The sequence below is a fragment of the Emydura macquarii genome, unplaced genomic scaffold (genome assembly GCF_026122565.2).
Source record: "Emydura macquarii macquarii isolate MOO-44397 ecotype Brisbane River unplaced genomic scaffold, CSIRO-AGI_Emac_v2 contig_2207, whole genome shotgun sequence".
Taxonomy (NCBI): domain Eukaryota; kingdom Metazoa; phylum Chordata; order Testudines; family Chelidae; genus Emydura; species Emydura macquarii.
The window spans coordinates 619,071-640,744 of NW_027132344.1; the positions used below are offsets into that span (position 1 = coordinate 619,071).

General features: G+C 41.8%; 1 protein-coding gene across 1 annotated transcript in view; it reads right to left on the reverse strand.

The window, feature by feature from the left end:
• The window catches only part of NIPA1 (NIPA magnesium transporter 1), a 63,015-nt gene that overhangs the window by 36,962 nt on the left and 4,379 nt on the right, over positions 1-21,674 (reverse strand). Inside the window, exon 2 of the mRNA XM_067559970.1 lies at positions 17,856-17,962. The gene's annotated coding sequence lies outside the window, so the exon portion shown is untranslated. The remainder of the gene's footprint in view (positions 1-17,855; positions 17,963-21,674) is intronic.

Consider the following 21,674-nt stretch of genomic DNA (forward strand, 5'->3'; position numbering starts at 1 on the left):
CATAATTTTTCTTCCCCCACCTTTGCAGTATATCATTCTCTATCAATGTTGCTATGCTCAGTAATGGTAGAAGAAAAGAATGCTTTAGGTTTCTTGGTATCTCTTCAACCCCTTTGAAAGGCAGCATTATGTAATAAGTTTTTCTACATTTCTACTAGGGAATAATCAGAATAAATATTGGTTAAGGAAGTAGCAGACCAAGTTCATCTACACTTCTGTGTATTGAATGATCTCCTCCCACCCCTTATTGTTTTGTTATTTGCTTTAGAGAAAGGTTTTACAGATTGTGCATTCCTTCTACTGCTAAATTACCACAATACAATAACAAAGAGCAACAATATGCTGAATTCATGCAATGCACATCTTTTTCTTCTCTTTTTCTGGCTCTCTGACTTATTTAATTGCTTTACAATCTTTTAAATTATTTTCTATTAGCTGCTGTAAAATCTAGTGGCTAAAATCAACATGATCAGCTCCTGACAGTCAATTGGGTGCTTTTATCTTTCAGGTTAGTTGCAGCCCGACAGCTGCCTGGATTCTGCCATTACTTACACAGCACTTAACTTGATTGTGTAAATAACCCATCTGAATGACCTTAGCTGGCTCATTGAAGGGCAAGGAAAGCTCAGTAGTTACTCAAAGATGCAGACACATCCTGCACAGTGTGCCGGAAATGTGGCTTTAAGAGCATACTGTGTCCAAAAGGAACATCTTATGTTTACTCTTTTCTTTCATAAAGCTAATCAATTTAAAATAATGTAATCTGCAGCTAAAGTTAGAGGTGACCCAAAGTTAGAAGTGCTTGTTTACAAATCTAGTTTGTAAGCCATTCTGGAAAGATTTGCTTATACCTACCGTTCCAGCTGTACAACGCTATTTGGCCAATACAAAGCCCATGAGCAATGTAGGTAAATATAAACATTGCATATCTGTACTGACTACTTATAGTATACATGGCTTTGGTTGTCCTGCAGGTCTAATGTATATTTTAATGCTATGTATAACTTTGACAATGAAATCACTGTATGACTGCCAAGTGTTAACATCATCTTCCCTTTTAATTGGTGGAATCAGGGGATGTGGCTCCCAAAACCTGTGTAATCCCCAAATCTCTGGGAATACACATTCCAGACCTAATGGATCTCTGCCTCAGTAAAGAGACATCCCTGCTCTGTTTCTGCACGCCTACTGCGAAGGGAATCGTTTCTATGATGATGACGGAGCCTTCAGATCATCATTCAAGTTGCATGCTGACAAAGGATATCCTAATGTTAATTAGCTCATACTTAATTGCCTCTTTACCTGTTTAACCAAAGAGGCATATTTAATGGGATTTCTTTGTTTGGATGCCCATTAGAAATAATAATTGATGGAATTAAATTATCACAAAGATATTGTTACATTAGTCAGTGTCAGATGGGATATAAACCCTTTGAACAATGGACATCTGGTAATGGAGAAATAGTATAGGAAATTTTACACAATTAAAAGGAGAGGAACAGAGAGACCGCTATGGTACCCATTTCCTTATCGGGACTTCTGGCTGCATCTGAAATATAAAGAGGGCCAGATGTGAATCTCTTACTCACCGCAGTGAGCAGCAGTTACTCACATAAGTAGTCCCATTGAACTCAGCAGTCCCAGTAAAGGCAATAGGGCTACTCATGTGAGTAACTGCTCACTAGTGTAAATTGTTCACAGTCCGGTCTGTAATAAATAATTATAATAATGCACATACCTATCCAAACATCTGCACCTTATCCCAAGAATTCTAGTGCCACATGGTGAATATATTATACATTTTTCTTTTCACTTGCTCAGAACTTTCTCAAAAAATTTCATTTGGGCTCAAACTTTTAATTTTTGGTCTCTGTCCAAAGGTGAAATTTAAAAAAAATTGAAGTTACAAAGTCATAAGCTACTAAAGATGGGGCTCCTGCATGCGCAATATGAAATATTACTACATTTCATGCCATTTCTGCCTTAAAACAGGATTAAATGGAAAATCTACATTAATATACTGTTAAAGTTCAAAATGTTAACACCCCAAAACCAGTCCATAGAATTGTAAACTTCCAGCAACATAAACTCATGAACATTGCATGTATGTAGCAGAGCACATACGAAATCCAGATTGTTCCCCTCAGATCTTTGCATAGAGGGTGACTGCTGTGCTGATCTCTATCCTCCCATTTAGAAGAGGAAAGGCTCATCGTTGCCTTGACACCACCTTCCCTGTCAGAATCAGGGCCTGCAACAGAACCAGTGTCAGGGCAACCTATCAAGTGCAGCTGGCCTGCAGTAGGTTGCCTGATTGGCCACACTGCCTGATTGATGGGAAGAGTCAGCAGACCAGCTCTTAAAGCCAGCAACTGGTGCTTCTGGCTAGGATAGCTTCTGTATTTGCTTGTTCTTAGAGTTGTCTCAGCTGTGCTTCTGCCTTGACCTCACTCCAGGTAACCAGGCTCTTACCCTCGACTCCAATACTGGCCTCTGATTCTGGTACTGACCATTAGCTCTGACTTCTGCTTCTGACCCTTGGCTCTGACTTGGGGCTTTGGCTGTGACCCTTTGCTTTGGCACCTGATGACCAACTCTGGATCCCACCCTGGGCTCCCATTCCTGGCTACTGACTTGTGCTTTAAGCCCTAGACCTGACTCCTGCTCCAACCACTGGGCATGACTGCCTTTGTCCTGGTCTCTGACACTCCCTGCTTCTGTGGACCTCATGAAGGATCTGCTTGCAGTCTTAAGTATATGCAAGGGAGTGAGTGGAGACTGACCATGCTAGGAGAAGGAATAGACAGGCCAGAAGATGTGCATTGTCCCCCACTCCAGCCCTTACTAAGATAATACAACCAGGGGCTGTCTTTTCTATGGAGCCTCTCTGCAGGGGTCAATTACAGACAAAAGAACTCCATGGTAGCATGACTCCAGTGGAAGTGCACTGCCAAGGATGTAGGGGGGTGAGAGTCATTTCTAAAGTACTGAGCCCCACTGTAGACAGCTGTGGATCCTGGGGGATTACCTGACAGGTGTGAGAGTAACCCCTATATATCATGCTGTGGAGGCAGACCAAAGTCTCTGTAAGGGGACTCTTAAGAAGGTTCTTTCCTGTGAGTTTTGCCATGGGAGCAGATGATATGGCCCATAAGTTTGAGGAGCTAGCCAAGACCCTGACTGCATCCCTTGCAGAAGACATCTGTTTTTTGGTTGTCCAATGAGTCCTTGATAATTTGGTGGCAAGAAATCCTTGATAATTTGGTGGCAAGAAAAGCTTTCTTCCACCTCTGGCTTCCTATGACATTAGTCCTCTGAGGGCCTGACAACTTCATAGAGATTAGTGACATAATGAACATGTGAAATACTCAGTTTACAGATTTCTCATATTCATCACCTCTAGACTAGTCAATCAGAAACTCAAGCCTGTAAAACATACACAACCTGCCTGAGTTTGCACATTTCACCAGAGCTCTGTTCCCTCCATTGGCTCCACATGTGCCTGACGGTACAATTAGAATTCGTGCTTTTAACTTTTCAGGATCCAAATCGTATGGAATCAGGCTCCCGCACAGACCACCTCTCCCTCCATAGTGGATATTTTAAATCAATTGGTCTGGAAAACTTGCACAAAGGTATCTTAAAAGAATTGGCTGAGGAGATATCTGCTGTGCTGATGTTAATTTTTAATAAATCTTGGAATATTAGGTACATTCCAGGAGACTGGAAGAGTGCTAACATTGCGCCAATATTAAAAAAAAAAAAAAAGAGGGAGGGAGGGAAAGAGGGGAGATGATAGGGGTAACTATAGGCTGTTTAGCCTGATATCAGTCCCAGGCAAAGCTGATACAGGATTCAATTGATAAAGAATTAAATGATAGGAATGTAATTAATGCCTGTCAACATTGTTTTGTGGAAAATAGGTCTTGTCAAACAAACCTGATTTTATTCTTTGCGATAACAAGTTTGCATGATAAAAGTAACTGTAGATGTGACAAATTGAGATTTTTGTAAGGCATTTTACTTGGTAGTGTATAACATTCTGATTTAAAAAATTAGCATTGCGCAATATTAAGAAAGCACATATTAAATGGATTGAGAACTGGCAGATCTCAATGAGTAGTTGTCAGTGGGGAATCCTCATTGAATGGGGGTGTTTCTAAAGAGGCTCTGCAGTGACCGTTCTAGGCCCAGCACTATCAGTATTCTTATAGATGATCCAGAAGTAAATATAGAATCACTGGTGATAACATTTGCGGATTACAGGAGTGGTTAATATTTATGAAGGTATGCAGAGTGAAGTGGATCACCTGGGAAACTGGGCCCACTCTATCTACCTAAATGCAAAATCACATATGGAGGAAGAAAGAATGCAGGCCATATCTGCAGCATGGGTCCAATATCCAGGAAAGAACAGACTCTGGAAAGGATTTAGGGGTCCTAGTGGAAGAACACATCAGTGTGAACTCCTAAAGCAATACTGTGGCAAAAAGGGCCATTGTGATCCTTGAATGTATAAAGAGGGGAGACAAGTGAGTGAAGAGGTGATTTTTCCCCCTGTTCATATGATCCTGGTGAGACAGATACTGAAATACTGCATACAATTCTGCTGTTCACATTTTTAAAAGGATGTTTGAAAATTTAGAGGGCGCAGAGAAAAACCACAAATTTTATAAAGGTTAGAAATCCCTTACAGAGAGAGATTTAAAAGAGCTCAATTTTTTCAGTTTATCAAAAGATGATCAAGAGGTGACTTTTTTAGTGTATAAATACCTTCGTTGCAAGAAAATATTGGGGAAAAAAGGGCTTTTTAATCTTGCGGAGAAAAACTTCGGAACCAATGGCTGGAACCTGAAGTCAAATAAGAAATAAGGCACACATTTTTTTTTAACTAGGAGGGTGATTAACTACTGGTACAAACTATGTAGGAAATGGTGGACTCTCCACCTTTTGATGTCTTCAAATCAAGACCGGATGGCTCTCTGGAAGATATGCTTTAGTCAAACACAAGTTACTAGACTCAATGCAGGGAGAACTGGATGAAATTTTATGGCCTATCTTATACAGGAATTCAGACTACATGATCTACTGGTTCCTTTGAGCCTTAAAATTAATAAATCTATGAATCTGCAATCTACAGAAACTGTGCTCAGTGGGGACATAGTGAAGCTTTTGGAAGCCAGAGATAGAGAAACTCATGGCTACACTGGAATACCATGTTGGAAAAAGATCAGCATAAGTTCTAGTCCGTCTATAGATTCAGAGAGCACTTTTTCTTAGCATCCTATCTGAAATGAAATGTAGGGGGCGAAAAGAGAAGAGGAAAAGAGTCCATGTATGAGCAGATTAGCTTTAGACTGTGTACACTTAAACCACTACAGCAGCACAGCTGTGCTTCAGTGTAGACACTTGGGGTCCTCCTGTCACTATAGTTAATCCACCTCCTTGAGAGACAGAGAATTCTTCCGTTAACCTAGCACTGTCTATACCAGGGGTAGGTTGGCCTAACTACATCACTCAGGGGTTATGGATTTTTCACACCCCAGAGCAACATAGCTGAGACAACCTAACTCTCTAGTGCAGACCTGGTCTTAGAATGGCAAAAGCAGCATCTATTTGAATTTTTTTTATGCTGAGTGACAGGCATCAGAGGCTGCTCTAACTCATGGTAACCTGTCCCAAGCTGTCAATGGGCTGCATTGCAGCTCACAGCCTACACAGTGAATGTTGCTGTGCATCTGCCCTCATTCCCAGCACATCCTCTATGCTGGGGCTTGTGTGAGGGCTGCTTACATCAGCCCTATGCTGCCCCTCTGATGGGGAAATTCTCCCCAGGATGCTTGTTACTCATTTACAGCCCCATCTGCCACTGGAGTGGCACAGAGCAACTGGAGCTGGTGCCAGAATCAGCCTCCTAAAATAGGCTATGTCTTCACTGCACAGTTAATTCAGGCTTTCGGCTGGCTTTTAGCCCAAATCCCCGTACCATCCACACACAAAAACCTATGACTGGGGCTGGGAGGTGCTTCAAACTTGGGTTAGCTTATGTGATTAGGGAGATAGGTTAGAGCCCAGGGTCCAGTTTAAATCTAGCTGGAACCAGCCCACTTTGTTGTGCAGATGAAAGCAATCATTTAAGTGCTGATGGTCCTCCTGTGCTTTCACACCCCAAATACAAACAAGTTCTGTCACAACCATGGGATATGCCCCCAGCCACTTACAGGTGAATGCAGAAACAGTGAGGACAGAATTAGGCAGGTAGGGCTTTGCAGTGGGGATGCTCACACCAAAATCAGGATGACCCGGGTGCTCATACCTGAGTGCTGGTGACCTCTTTTAACTGTGCAGTGAAGACACACCCATAGATAGATGGCAAGAGCAGCCCATCTGATTACAGTTGCTATGATGGAGCATAGGAGGAAAGGCAGGATGAGGTTCAGAGGCCACCCTCTGCTGGGGTGGCAACAGTCAACCCAGCCTCAGTTTCCCTCCCCTGATTCTCCAATTAACTCACACACATCTCTGAATTTTAATGACTATTCCCCCTGTTGGGGTCTGTTTCATCAAGCCATTGTGGTTCCAGAATATAAGCAGTTAGCTTGCCCTCCAGGCTCAAGTCAGGGCCTGCAGCACTTCTGTCCTTGGTACAGAATTGTCTGCAGTCCTTCTAGGGCCTACAGCTAAATTCTGGAAAAATTTGCCAATTCTGACTCTACCATAGGTGACATTTCCTACTCCCTGTAGGTCCCCCCCACTATATGCTGCCTCCAGGTTGCTCTCAGGACCCTCGGTCATGGTACCCAGGTCTAGAGTTTAGGGTCTTCATTCCTGACAAGCCCAACCTTAGCTAGTGACACAATCTGTAAGTTAGGTCTTGGGCCATTCAGGGTTCTGTAGCTTATATAAGCAGCAACAGCTAGCATTTTATTTAAAAGAGATGAAGAAGTCAGACTTCATTTCAGGAAATGTATGACCATACTATGCCCTTTTCTAATAAAAGTGAACAAGCTGAATATTAAAGTGACTTGAAGGCAGCAGAACTTTTATCAAATCATGTCCTTCAAAGAGCAAAGACTTATTTTAGTAAAATTGGACCAAATCCTGGCTCTTGGCAAGTCCATAGGCTGGCTGGGCTCCATTGCTACTTCAAGCAGCTGAATAATGCTTACACAGCTGCCAAACTCCTCTTCCTCCCTAGAGGTTGTCCATGATTCCACCTTGCCGCTGCCTGAGATGGCAATAGAGCACTGGGGAATGATTTAAGGGGGCAGTACTTTGCTGATGTCCCAGCAGGATGGGGCAGATGAGATCCTCTCCAGCTGAATGACACTGAGGATCAATGAAGAGGTGCTGTGTCCTATAGGCAAATACAGCTGGAGCCCAGAGGAAAGATTATGAAGATAAAATTTAAAAACTACATGAAAGGCAGAACATTGTAAATCAGAGATGGCAACCTCTGCCTTAACATTTTTTCATGTCTCACAGCAATTTAACTTAAAGCACTCTGGAATGTTCTCATTGTATTTAATGTCCTTATTTTAGTGGATACGGAGGAAAGGATTAAAGAAACATCTTTCCATTTATTAAACAGTGTTTGAAAACAGTGCATGAGTTTCAATGCACATCAAGGTATATGGTGGACAAACCTTCGCCAATGAAATGAATAAATAATAAAAATATCACCCAAAAATGCTCCAAAACAGAGGGACTATACTAACATTTATCTGGTGCCAGAATACCACTTTGCATCATTCTAGGAGTCAGGAAAAAGGAGTCTCCCATTATAGTGGTGGTGGGAATTGCATAGTCCATATGATAGTCAGTTAAAAGAGGTAACCAGTTAAATTTACAATTGTATTAGCTCTGCTGCCAATAATTCCAGCTAATTTAGGTACTTATATGGCCCTAATCACTGTAGAATCTGAGCATCTATAGCATCACACCATTATCCAGCTAAATATGCTGGTCAATGACATAAATAAAAATGAAAAACATTGATCTAGCTCATCTTGGTGCATGAAATCCACTAAATTCACAATGACATGTGAAAGGATTAGTTTTGATCCACCAGATAGCCATCAGCCTCATCCCGCAGTGCCCATTGCTAAGTAAGAATTATTTCAACCCATAGCAAAAATGCACAGCCAAAAAAGAAATCTTAATTAAAAAAAAAAAAATTGCAGGTGGGATTTCAGAACATTCATTGATGGCCTCACTCTGCCCCTATTGCTGTCAATTGGAGATTTACCATTAAGAACAGAGGGAACAGTTACACCATCACCTGAGTGTTTTTGGAGATCCCACTCAAGGATTGAACAGTTGCACATATTTATTTTGCTGGACTAAGAAGCAAAGTTATCTGGATGAAATCTAAACCCAAAAAAATCAAACAAGTCAGAACTTCAGTACTCTATTTATACATATATAAAATAGAATCACTATATTACTGTACAGGAGAAGGTATACAGATGTTACATATGCAAGGGAGGCATGAGACAATTTATGAACCTGTAGGGTCCAATCATTTTACCTCTTCAAACTGCCTCTACTTTTGAAGTTAAGAAAAGTATCTGTGTCTCTGTGGCCACAGTGGGAACACTTCCTTGTACCCCCAAAATGGAACCCAGAACCGCTGACTAAATTCAGCTCTTCTACAAAATTAAAGCAAATTGGGGTCTTTTGCAATTTTTTTACTACTGCAAATGTGATCCTGTTCTTAAGTACCACATCAGGATAGCCTGGTGTCAGGGAAATATGAATTTCATTGTATGCCATCCAGCTGGTTTTGCTCTTTAAAATCTCGTTTCCTTCTTGTAATATAAGACTGTCTTTCTTTCTTGCTGTCCCTCAAATGCTGGGCTTTTAGCCTACAATGGAATGAAGTGGACTGCTTCCAGACTTATGCAAAGCTCTTAACTCTAATTGTTGTAAATTTTCAAACACAAAAGTTGCATAAACAGTCTCTGGCACTTCCCCCATGAATTCATCCTTAAGTCCAATAATCCTAATATTCCAGCTCTGCAAAGATTTCTCCAGGCTCATTGAGATGGATCATATAGCATCTGAGATCTCTCAAAATGTCTTCATATGCTGTCTGACATCACAGAAAGTAACTGAAGCTGCCGACAATCCAGATGTGAGTTCAGGTTCAGTCAACTGATTACCATTTGTAAGTTTCTTGATGTTTGTCTAAGTACTTTGGAGGTCATCCAGATGCTTATGAAGGGTATGCGAATTCTGCTTAGTAGTTTTTTTGAGTAATTTATAAGAGGCTGTGTCCACAAATTGCAGAAGTAAAATTGTTCCAGATTTAGCTGCTGACATAGCAGCACCTATGGGCTTGAAAAAGTCCTTTGCAGAATTTGAATGGCGTGAGTTAGGAAGGTACTGTCCAAACGCAACTCCACTAGGCAAACAGTGGGTAAAATGGATGAGAAGTGGTATGCTTTTCTCTCAAAAGTTTTGATGTGTACTGTTAATTCATGACTTTAACTTTCCTTTTGCATCACTCATTGCATTTTATCATCCAGTAAAGCTGTTACTTGATTACTGTACTGAAATTGCACTTCTGTCTGTTTTTACCCTGTAATTCTCTAACTATTATTACTTTTGAAATAGATTCAGTTCCATGATTTCTACATTAATGTTTGCAAAACAAATAAGGAAAAGTCATTAATCCAAATTTTGCTTTCAATTACACTGAATTCAATTCAATAAGTCTTATCTGAAAGCAGAATTTGGCCCAAATATTTTACCTGACAGTACATCAGTGGACGGATTAGATTGACCTGGTCATATCTAATACTGAACATAAAAATGGCCAAACTGGGTCAGACCAAAGGTTCACCTAGCCCAGTATCCTACCTTCTAGCAGTGGCCAGTGCCAGTAATGCTTCAAAGGGAATGAACAGAACAGGGCAATAATCAAGTGATCCATCCCGTCATGCAGTCCCAGCACCTGGCAGTCAGAAGTTTAGGGACACCCAGATCATGGAGTTGCATCCCTGACCATCTTGGCTAGGTCCATCAGTGGTTATTATCTTACTGGTGAAGACAGCAAACCATATCTGGCTTATATCATCATAGCCCTATGAGTTAAAACAGGGTCTTCACAGGATTCACAAAAGAGGGCATGGGATGCATACGGAGCCCCTGCTGCTAACTAATGAAAATTGAGAGTGTTCAGCATGATCGGTCCCTGAGTCTGTAAAATGAGCAAGACAGTTTATTTGTAAACTATGCTATAAATTTGAAAGACAGCCCATTTATTGTTTATTGCAGTTTGTCTGCCAATTGTTTGTCTGTTTTGTACAAAGATTCCTCTGAAATAGTCTGTCATCTAAATCTAGCAATGGATTTTTTACACCATTTGTAATTTGTCCCCGTATGCATGATATGTGTCGATAGAAATACGTGGGGTATAATTCAGAGCTGAATTTGACCTAATAGCAATAGCACACATACAGAAATACATTAGTATTTTACTTTAAAATTAAAATTTTACTTTAAAATGAAAACAAGTGTACTTAAGGAAAAGGGCAAACTTTAAGAAATTAAGGGAAGTAGTTAGGGAAGTGCACTAGACTGAAGAACTCAAGGATCTGAAGGAACAGGCTTGCAATTACTTTAAGTCAACGTTGCAGAACATCTCTGAAGCCTGCGCCCCAAGTATCCACCAATACCTTTCAACAAAACAGAACTCACATACTTAGGGTGTGTCTATACTACAAAATTACATTGACCTAACTTACACTGGCATACAGCCGCCGCAGTAATTACATTGCTTGTGCATGTGTACACTTTGCTCCTTGTGTCAGCGATGCGCATCCTCACCAGGAGTACTTGCACCAATCGAACTGCTAAGTGTGGGGAATTTTGTGGGACGACTTCTGAAAACCAGTAATAGTCAATGTAAGCAATGCAGTGTCTACACCGACATTGTGTCGACCTAACTACATCAACATGATTCTACGCCTTTCATGGAAGTGGAGTTAGTAAGTCAGTGCTGCAGGCGAGTTGTTTCAGCAGGAACGAAATTTTAGTCTAGACACTTACAGAGTTAGGACAGTGTAAGCTGCCCTGCATCGACCTAACCCTGTGGTGTAGACCAGGGCTTAGTTACACATGTACTGAAGTTACTTGCTGAACTGGGGCTCAAAGCTTCCACTATTGCTGTCACTGCTAGAGAATTATTGGTCTGAATTTTGCCACCGTACAATGCAGCCTTAAATAAAATATGCCTTCTGCTGTAATGCTTATCTGGCAAAGGACTAGGTAAATACAATGGGCCCTGCTCCTTGCCCTGAAGGTCAACAAGCTTGGACTCCAGCAGACTGACAAGGGGAGCAAGTAAAGTGGTTGTTTTATTAGCTATGATACTCATACGTTAGAACTGCTCTTTTTCTAACTTGGCTTTTTTGTACATGTGAGATATTTTGACCTAGATTATTATTGTACTATTAAACCATGAAAACATGATGTGACAGTCAAGTATAAGATCATATTGTGATTTTTGCCACGGTGGTTTAAGTTAAAAAATGTTATGTTTAAACAAACTTGAGCAGCATAATTCTCTGCTATAAATGTGTTATGACATCTAGTGGAGTTTTGGAAACAACGAGGGATTGTTCTGAAGTAGCATTTTTGCTGATGCTTGAATTACACACATGGATAAACTGTTCCTAAAACTTTATGGGAAACTAGTAGCTCAAACCCTTTCTGCCATGCAAGTGTAATTCATACAGTCAAGTGTGTAAAAAAAGCTGAAAATGGCTGAGAACTATGCTTGTAACTATTTCTATCACTTCACAATGACTCAACAGACATTCTAGGCTTCAAAATGATGTTTGGGGTGATAGTTGTGTTGATTTGTGGGTGGGATGTGTTGTGCTGGGAGAGTTGTGCAGATTTGTGTGGATCGTGAATGAGGGGTGTTTGCTGCCGTGAGGGGTTATGTGTGTTTGGCATTTTACATATGCTGGTTGTGTTGATTTGCATCTAGGTGGAGTTGTGCTGGGAGATTTGTGTTGGTTTGTGCAAATAGCGAATGAGGGATGTGTGCTATAGTGAGGATTATTGTGTACTGGTAGTGTTGCAGTGTGGGTTGTGTTGTGCCTGGAGAGTTGTGTGGGTGGCAAATAAGGGGTGTGTGTTGCCATGAGGGGTTATGCGTGTTTGGCATTATTGTGCATTCTCACTGTGTTGATTTGTATCTAGAAGGTGTTGTGCCGGGAGATGTGTGTTGATTGGTTCAGATGGTGAATAAGGAGTGTGTGCTGTGGTGAGGGGTCATGTGTGCTTGGTTATTGTATATGCTGGTTGTGTTGTTGTCTGGGGGTTGTGCTGATTTGTGTTTAGGGGTGTTGTGCTGGGAAATTTGTGTTGAATTTAAGAATGGCCTTAGTGGGTCAGACCAATTGTCCATTTAGTCCAGTATCCTGTCTTCTGACAGTGGCTGGTGCCAGATGCTTCAGAAGGAATTAATAGAACAGAGAAATTATTGAGTGATCCATCCTGTCAACCAGTCCCAGCTTCTGTGTTGATTTGTGCATGTGACAGCTGGGCCAAGTAATCATCACCTGTGCAGTCTCCCTTATATAACCTATGAAACTGTTGCATGCAAATTAGCTGTAGAGTAAGGGTGGTGATTGGTTCAAATACCTCTGATATCACAATGGTACAGTGATTTTTAAAATATATTAAAGATATTTTTGTTACATTAGCTCTAAAGGGACAAACATTAAAAATGGGTTGGGAGGAGTAGATTCACAATAACCCACATCCTATTCACAGTGAGAATGCATAATAATGCGAGCTAGAATTTCCTTAAAATAATTAAGAAGTTCAGGATAGGATAAAGAAGATTTTCAAGGTTTAATTTTGTAAAAAGTACTGGTAGTGAAGCTGTGGTTAAAAATTGCACCTGTATTTCCCCTCCATGGTCCAACAAGGATATTCACTCTAGTCTTCTGGCTTTCTAGCCATCATCTCTCCTGACTTTGATACGAGAGATTTTTGAACTGCTCTATTCTATTTATAAATTGTAGCATTAGGAGCATTGCCCTGCCACCACTAGCTAAAGCGAGGGAAATATCAAAATAATATTATCCCTATTAGTAAAAATTGGAGTCGCAGTAGTGGATTTTAACATCAGAATGCAAAAGAAATATTAGGAAAATAAGATAATTGTTTACACTTAACTTAGAAAAGTAGTTTTAAGCAGTTATAGTTAGAAATTGTAACATGGCGGTCACAGATAATCATAGTCAGAAGAACAAAGATGGCACTCTTGGAGTAACGGCCTATGACAAGCATGCAGGTTGAAGTGACATAAAGGTCACTCCAAAACCTGAAGGGAGGGGCCAGTCAAGCAAAGCACAAGTTTTCAGTTAGGTCTGGCTTTGATTGACAGATAGATTTAGCAGCTGTGATGGTTTCACAAGAACAGACCAATCAGGGAGGGCTTAAGATGATTGGAGGACAGGTATGCTAATGACAAGGATTGAGGGAATAACCAATCAGAGTAGGACAAAACCTCTGACCAGAGACCCATGTCTCTCTCCTGCCTGATCGAGGCTTTTAAGACTCCTTGCCTTACATTGCAATATCCCCAGCAAACCAGTGTCTGTGCTTTGTTTTCTCTCCACGCGGTCTGCCCATGTATTGCCCACAGTTATGAGTCATCATACCGCTCCTTCTAAGAAAGCACATTTATTCTTAAGGTAAAAACATTACAGAAAAAACAAAACAATCTAAGTTCATACATGCATGCTATAAAGTTTACCAGAGGTTACCCCCAACTCTAATCTAGGTGTGTGGTAGGTTTTAGTCCTTTAAAACCCACAACTGGGTTTTCCCTGTGATTATAAAATCTGTCTTAGATCCAGAACCAGAACAAGGGCTAGGCAGATCAGCTGTTTCTTTATACAACTTGGGCCTTTAATCTTGGGCTTCTGTAACAAGTACTTGGCAGACAATGACCCTGGCACTTCAGAACAGGGGGTTTTAAAAAACAGAGGGAAATTTGCATTAACTGCTTTCTAGGGATTCCCCAGGAAATCCACTTAACACTTATTGTCCCAAAATTCCATACTTGTCTGGCACATTTTCAGTATAGTCCTTTGAACTTCCCGGGTCTCACATCTGTCCTATGTCCCTCCTAGAGAGGTTACATACAATCTTGGACCACAATAATATATAAACTTAATACAATAAGGACTTTCAAAGATATTTCAGGTAATGTCCACCTCTGTCACACACACATACTCCCCTCTGCATTCATACCAGCACTTTCTTCATGTATGCATGATACATGGTATTAAACCTAAGATGCTTCTGGTCAGCTTCCAGACAGATGAGAAGTCCTTTTCCAAAGTAATAATATGGCCTGAGTGTTTAACATTTATTCCGAAATAGCTTGAATATTCCATAAATTCTAAACTGAGGGAATTAAAATCATCATCATCATCCTTTCTGCTTTTACATTAGAAGTTGTTGCTGATTCTTTGGTTATTATCTAAAGGAGCGGTTCTCAACCTTTCCAGACTACTGTACCCCTTTCAGGAGTCTGATTTGTCTTGCATACCCGAAGTTTCACCCCACTTAAAAACTACTTGCTTACAAAATCAAACATAAAATTACAAAAGTGTCCCAGCACACTATTATAGAAAAATTGCTTACTTTCTCATTTTGTCTGTATGAAATTTTAGTTTGTATTGATTTTGCTACTGCTTTTTATGTAGCCTGTTGTAAAACTAGGCAAATATCTAGATGTGTTGATGTACCACCTGGAAGACCTTTGCATACCCCAATGGGTATGTGTATCCCTGGTTGAGAACCACTGATCTAAAGGATACAAAATCCAGCTGACTCCTGGTCAGTAACGTTTTAGCCTGCTCCACAGTGTTAACTATGAAAAAAGTATTAATTCTTTTAAATAGAAATCTTCTAGTGGGATTGGCACTTTCCTCTTTATTCTGCTAAATCACTTTAATTTTGTTCCTGTACCTTATGTAAATATGTTTTTGAGTATTACTGCATTATAAGTTTCTGGAAACAAGCAAAGATTTTTTTTTTGTTTACAAAAAGGTAGAAATGTATTTACTGCTCATTATTACCACTAACCATATCTCCATCCTGCTATGGCTAAGTAAACTGGAAAGTCTGATTTAACATCCACTAATGGGTTAATTTGTCAAATTAAGTTTAGCAACAGTGTTCTCCCTTCACAGTATGTTCAGTTAAAGATAATTTGTTATGATGATATAGTTCTTGTAACACAGATCCATATTCTGCCTTCTGTTACATTTGTACAATTTGGTATAAACAAGGGCTCAATTCAGTTCTTAGTTTATTTTTACTATCTTTACTGAAGTACAACTGTTGAAAGTGATTTAGTGGTGGGGAGGGTGTTAATTTTGATTGCACTCAGGTTGCCCTTGATTGTGCCGGTGGAGTTTTGTGAAAACCTGTCTGAACCACTTCTAGGTCCTTCTGGAACTTTCTCCAGTTTGTGCAGTCAAGTTAATTGGTTTTATTTACAGAGATTATTTTATGTAATTTTTCTGTGACTCTTAACAGGCAAACGTTGTATTGAGAAGCTGTTTTACATTTAAAGCCTCTTTTTTTTGTTAATTTTTGCAATTTAGATAAAACCTTCAACACTTCCATGGTTAAAAGTTAATAGTCTTATTCAGTTTGGAAAAGATAAAGGAACTATCAATGTAGCTATTTGTTAATTTATTGAATTTATCTATTTTTCTTAGGCATTTCTGATGCACCCGTTATTGTAATATCTAAGTATCAAAGACATTTATGTCAACAGATCAGGGAGTTCAGTTTATTCAATGCATCTTTCTGGCCTGGGTACATCTCTGGTGATTTTGCATAAAAGTCAACCTTTCAAAAAAGAAGTGATGGTGATCTATTGTAACAAGGAAGTAGGTATAGGGAAGGGGGACTGAAAACCTGGGAAGATTTTCAGATTTCTTTTAATTTAGAAACAGCTCAATCAGCTTTAAATCAGAGATTTAAAGTATGATATCAAGCAAACTTTCTTTTAAAAAACACCCTTCTGTAGCTGTGATTTTCTTTTTTATTGCTCTTTCATCTTCTTTTTCTCCTCTTTTCTGTCTATACCTTGCCTTTTCATTTTACATATTTTCCCTTAGATTAATTATGCATCCTTTAAAAATGCTTATTGTAGCTTTCCTGTAAAACCTTGTCTTTCTTCAAGATGTTTTTCTCTCAAGTCATGTCTACACTATAAATTTTGGTTGTAGTATAGACAAGTTATGTAGGAGTACAGCCGCCACACTTAGTATGTCATTCATGGTCATGCACAATTGGCTCTTTGCATTGGTGCTGTACATACTCACCATGAATGCTTGTTTTGATGCACAATGTAGTACAGCATGGGAAGGTATCCCAGTATGCAACTTGCCATCATCTGGCACATTGTCTTTTGGGAAAGTTTGGCCATGAATAGTGGGGCAGAAATCAGTTACCTGGGATGACTATGAGCAAGGGGTCAAGTCCTATCATGCAACTTTCTCCATCCAATAATGCCATCCATATCCCATATTTTTCATGCCTTTATTAAAAATCCCCCAAAACAGCACAGCACTTCTTGCTGTCTGCCATCTCTGACAGAAGCATGGAGCCCACATAGCTCTGCACTGTTGTCATGAGAATTGCAAACACAGGATGAACGATCCTCCAGTATGTCCAGAGCCACAGGAAGAACCACAGTAGCCGGGGACATGACAGTTTCATGGAGGACAGACTGCTGTGGGACACAGCAAAAACCAATTCAAGGTTGCTGGTGGCATTCACGGAGCAGCTGCAGACAATAGAGTGCTGCTTCTGGCCCTGAGAAATGAGAATGGACTGATGGGATCACATCATAATGCAGGTTTGGGATGTTGAGCAGAACTTTCAGATGAGAAAGGCCACATTCCTTGATCTGTGCACCAAGTTTGCCCCAGTCCTCCAGCACAGGGCCACCAGAATGAGATCTGTACAGACAGTGGAGAAGTGAGTGGCGATTGCTCTGTGGAAGCTTGCAATTCTGGATTGCTTCCAGTGGGGAGCGTTGTCATGCAAATGTGTAGGGCCATTAGTTGTCTCCTGCTATACAGTCTCCTGTCGCAGTACAAGTTAGCGTGTATCAATACAAGTTAACGTGTTTCAATACAAGCTAGTGTGTTTCAGCAGAGTTGAGACAGCACAACCTGACTAATGTCTGGTTCCCCTGGGCTACTTCCAATCACAATCCATTAGTGTGACTCCATAGTCTGCAGGTCTTCAGTCTCCTCTGGAGGCAAGGTGCCGCATGGCTTGAGGTCTGGTCCAGAGTCCTGCAATGGACTAGAGATGTCTGCCTTCATCTCTGGCTCTGACCCAACTGAGCTGAAGACCTGCCTCTTATACTTCCTGTTCCTCCCTTCTACATTGGGGGGGGAAGGACAGGGCTGGCTTGGCTCCACCCATCATAAAGAGTGTAATGGTCCTCTCTCTCAGGCTTGGAGGGAGGCTACTCTGCTTCACTACACTAAATGACAGATCTCAAAATGGAAGAGTAAATGGGGAATTATCATTGAATGGGTCTATGTCCAGCGAGGACTTGCAGGGATTGTTTCTTGGCCCCACACTATTTAACATTTTTATCAATGACCTGGAAGAAAACTTAAAATCCCCACTGATAAAGTTGGCAAATGAAACAAAATTTGGGGGAGTGGTAAATAATGAAGAAGATCTAGATCACTTGGTAAATTGGGTACAAGCAAACAATATGCATTTATATGGCTAAAGGTAAACATATACATCTAGGAATGAAGAATGTTGGACATACTTACATGATGGGGGACTTTATCCTGGAAAGCAGTGACTCTGAAAAAGATTTGGGGGTCAGCTGAACTGGCGCTCCCAGTATGATGCTGTATCCAAGAGAGCTAATGAGATCCTGTGATGAAAACATAGGAGAATCTCTCTTAGCAGTAGAGAGGTTATTTGGCACCTCCTGCTGAAATACTGTGTCCAGTTCTGGTGCCCTGTAGTCAAGTGTCGGTTGTCCCTCCCCTTCAGGGTTGGAGGGAGACCACAACACATCACCACGTCACCAGAACTACAGTCTAATGGCAGGGGAATTAGCCCATCTAGTGAAGGAGCTCAGGCCCTCTGGCAGGGCAGCGCAAATAAGCAGTCTATGGCTCTTGGCCTTCAGGCAGGGCAGGGCAAGTGAACTGTCTATCACTCCAGGCCCTTGAGCAGGTCATGGCAAGTACACAGTCTATACCCCCTGGTCCTTAGGCAGGGCTGGGCAAGTACACTGTTTATGGGCTCTGGGCAGAGCCAAGTACACAGTCTATAGCCCAGGCTCTCAGACAGGGCAGGGCAGGGTAGAGCAGGGCAAGTGAGCAGTCTATAGCCCAGGACTTCAGGCAGGGTTGGGCAAGTGAGCAGTCTATAGCCTGGTGTCTTGACTCAAGTAGACGACATGCAAACGCGGGCCCCTTGGCCTGTGGTGGGGGTGTTGCTACCTCAGAGGTGGGATGGCAAGGATTCGGGGGACCCCGGGCCCAGCCTACTCCACTGGGTTCCAGCCCAGGGCCCTAACAGTGGTGGAATAGTCTGCCACTGGGTCAGCAGGGATCCGCCCATGCCATGCTGACTGGGACTCAGGCCCCAACACAATCGAATTACAGACGGCCATTCCTGGGCCACTTCCTATCCTCCCCTCAGGGTGCTGTGCTGATGCTGGAACATCTCAGCTAAGAGCACCGGAACAGGGGGCCAGGGCCCCATCACTTTTAAAAGTGGTTCTGAACTTCTGTCTGTTCCTGGCTGGCCCAGCTGTGGGATTACTCCTGTGGCTGTGCATGCTGCTGTTGCTGGAGCAACTCAGCTAGAACCAGCAACGGAGAAGGATGGGAGGGCAGAGAGACTGTAGTCTGATCCGTTTCTCCCAGCTGCCTGCTCTGGGTCTATCTGCTCCGTGAAGAAGCCCCATTAAGAGGAGAGATCTGAATTAACAGAGACAGGAAAAGAGGGGAAGAGAGGGATTGGGAAAAAGAGAAGATAAAGAAAAAGAAAAACAAACAGGGAGGGAGAAAAGAGAAGAGCTAGTGGGGTAGGAAGTGAGAGCAAGGAAGCATTGCTGGGGGAGAAAGTGAGCGAATGAAACAGCTTTAATAAAGAGTCACTAGAGCGGGCAGTGGGCGGGCAGGGGGGCTCAGGAGAGGGATCCGAGCAGGGGCAGGGCCTGGGGTCGAGCATGGGTGGGGCCTCAGAGGGAGGAAACAGGGTGAGGGTGGGGTCTCAGGATGGAGCCAGCCTCCCCAAATGCAAGAAGCACCTGCCACCTATGATCTTCACAACAATAAGGCCTAGAAACTTATTACATTAAATGAAAGCTTCGATTCTGCAGAAGTCAATGATATGGATCCCCGACCCTCCTAGGTGAAAGCTTTCTACTCACCAGTGGCATGTGAGGGCAGTTTTCAAGCCCTGTGGTAAGCTCGTGGTGGCTGGGATCTTGTACTTTGTAAATTGCAATATACAATATACATCCAAAGTCAGTGGAAGAATCCATGACAAAAGGCTCTTGAAAGAATAATGCAAAGCATTGTCCTGCAGTTAACAGTTATGCCTCATACTTACAGAAGTGGCTTTGTCCTTTTCTCAGGCAGAATAATTACTTATACTCACTCTTGAGAGAAAAAGGGTGTGCCACATTCTGTTTTTGTTATAATTCTAGAACATGCCCCAAAACCTTTAAAATAATTATAAATGAATAGTAGCTTGACAGCCACACCTAGAGTACATGTCTGTGGATAGAAGTAGATGGTACTGTATATGCAAACACACACTTGTATTTGAACCTTTTTGGCTGGAAAAAATGCCTTTTCCTGATCACCTGTCTACCAGCATCTAAGATTTCAGATTTGGTTGTGTGACAAGAAAACATAGTTGTCTCAGTTTTCAGGCTATGATCTCATTCTCTCAAGTGAATTAATAGAAAATATTATTGTTGTTGCGATTGTCTAGGGTATTTCTCTGTATTCTGTTTTAGACTAATGTGCTAGGGGATATTTGTATTCTCTTGGCCCTGATTCTCCACTGTGTCCTCTTTGTTGTCTGAGCATGCATAAGTTAGGGCTGCACAGGGGGAACATGAATTCATGCCACTAGCCTAAGATCCCTCAGCCAGTAGAGGATCAGGTGTAGCAGACACTCTCCACTGTGTTCCCTGTTCCACCCATGCTCCACCCCAAGAATGTCCTGACAAACCTTCTTTTTCTTCTGAGGATGATATGGCTGCCTCCAACTGACTTTCACCAGTAGAGAGGTCTCCTGCATGGGGAGAATTCTCCACTTGCCAACTCCAACCATTTATAGACTGCTCTTTGCTGTTTTCAAGTGACCTCAGAATGCAGCCCTCCTGTTTTTAGTGTATTCAACTTTCATTGGTCTCATGTGGTGAATTTTTTTCTTGCTTCAGTATAAATTAAAACAATACTATCACAGCCACTCTGAGATTCTGAGCCAGAATTGAGACAATGTGTTTCAAATTCAAGTAAAAATTCTCCATCTGGTTTGAAATCCAGGTCTGACCATGATTATATTAGTTCTCCACTAGTGCTGCCTGCTGTTGGAATGTTCACTGTGACTGTGTCCACATATGTTTTGTTTCTAGTCATCCTTTAAGCCCATGATGTTAGGCCTACATCACAGGCCTAACATCACACTGCACAGGCCTAGGCCTGTGTAGCATAGCCTGATAGTTCCAGTCTCATTAAGTACCAATCATACATGGCAATTGGGGGAGGTTCCTGATGATTGGAAAAAGGCAAACATAGTGCCCATCTTCAAGAAAGGGAAGAAAGAGGATCCAGGGAACTACAGACTGGTCAGCCTCACCTTAATCCCTGGAAAAATCATGGAGCAGGTCCTCAAGGAATCCATTTTAAGACACTTGGAAGAGAGGAAGGTGGTCAGGAACAGTCAGCATGGATTCACCAAGGGCAAGTCATGCCTGACCAACCTGATTGCCTTCTATGAAGAGGTGACTGGCTCTTTGGATGTGGGAAAAGTGGTGGATGTGATATACCTTGACTTTAGCAAAGCTTTTGATGGATAGAGAGCTGGCTAGATCATCAGGCTCAATGGGTAGTGATCAATGGCTTGATGTCTAGCTGGCAGCCGGTAACAAACGGAGTGCCCCAGGGGTCGGTCCTGGGGCTGGTTTTGTTTAACATCTTCATTAATGATCTGGAGGATGGGGTAGATTGCACCCTCAGCAAGTTTGCAGATGACACTAAGCTGGGGGGAGTGGTAGATACCCTGGAAGATAGGGATAGGATACAGAGTGACCTAGATAAATTGGAGGATTGGGCCAAAAGAAATCTGATGAGGTTCAGCAAGGACAAGTGCAGAGTCCTGCACTTAGGATGGAAGAATCCCATGCACAGCTACAGACTGGGGACTGACGAGCTAGGCAGCAGTTCTGCAGAAAAGGACCTGGGGGCTACAGGGAATAAGAAGCTGGATATGAGTCAGTAGTGTGCCCTGGTTGCCAAGAAGGTTAATAGCATATTGGGTTGCATTAGTAGGAGCATTGCCAGCAGAGCGAGGGAAGTGATTATTCCCCTCTATTCGGCATTGGTGAGGCCGCA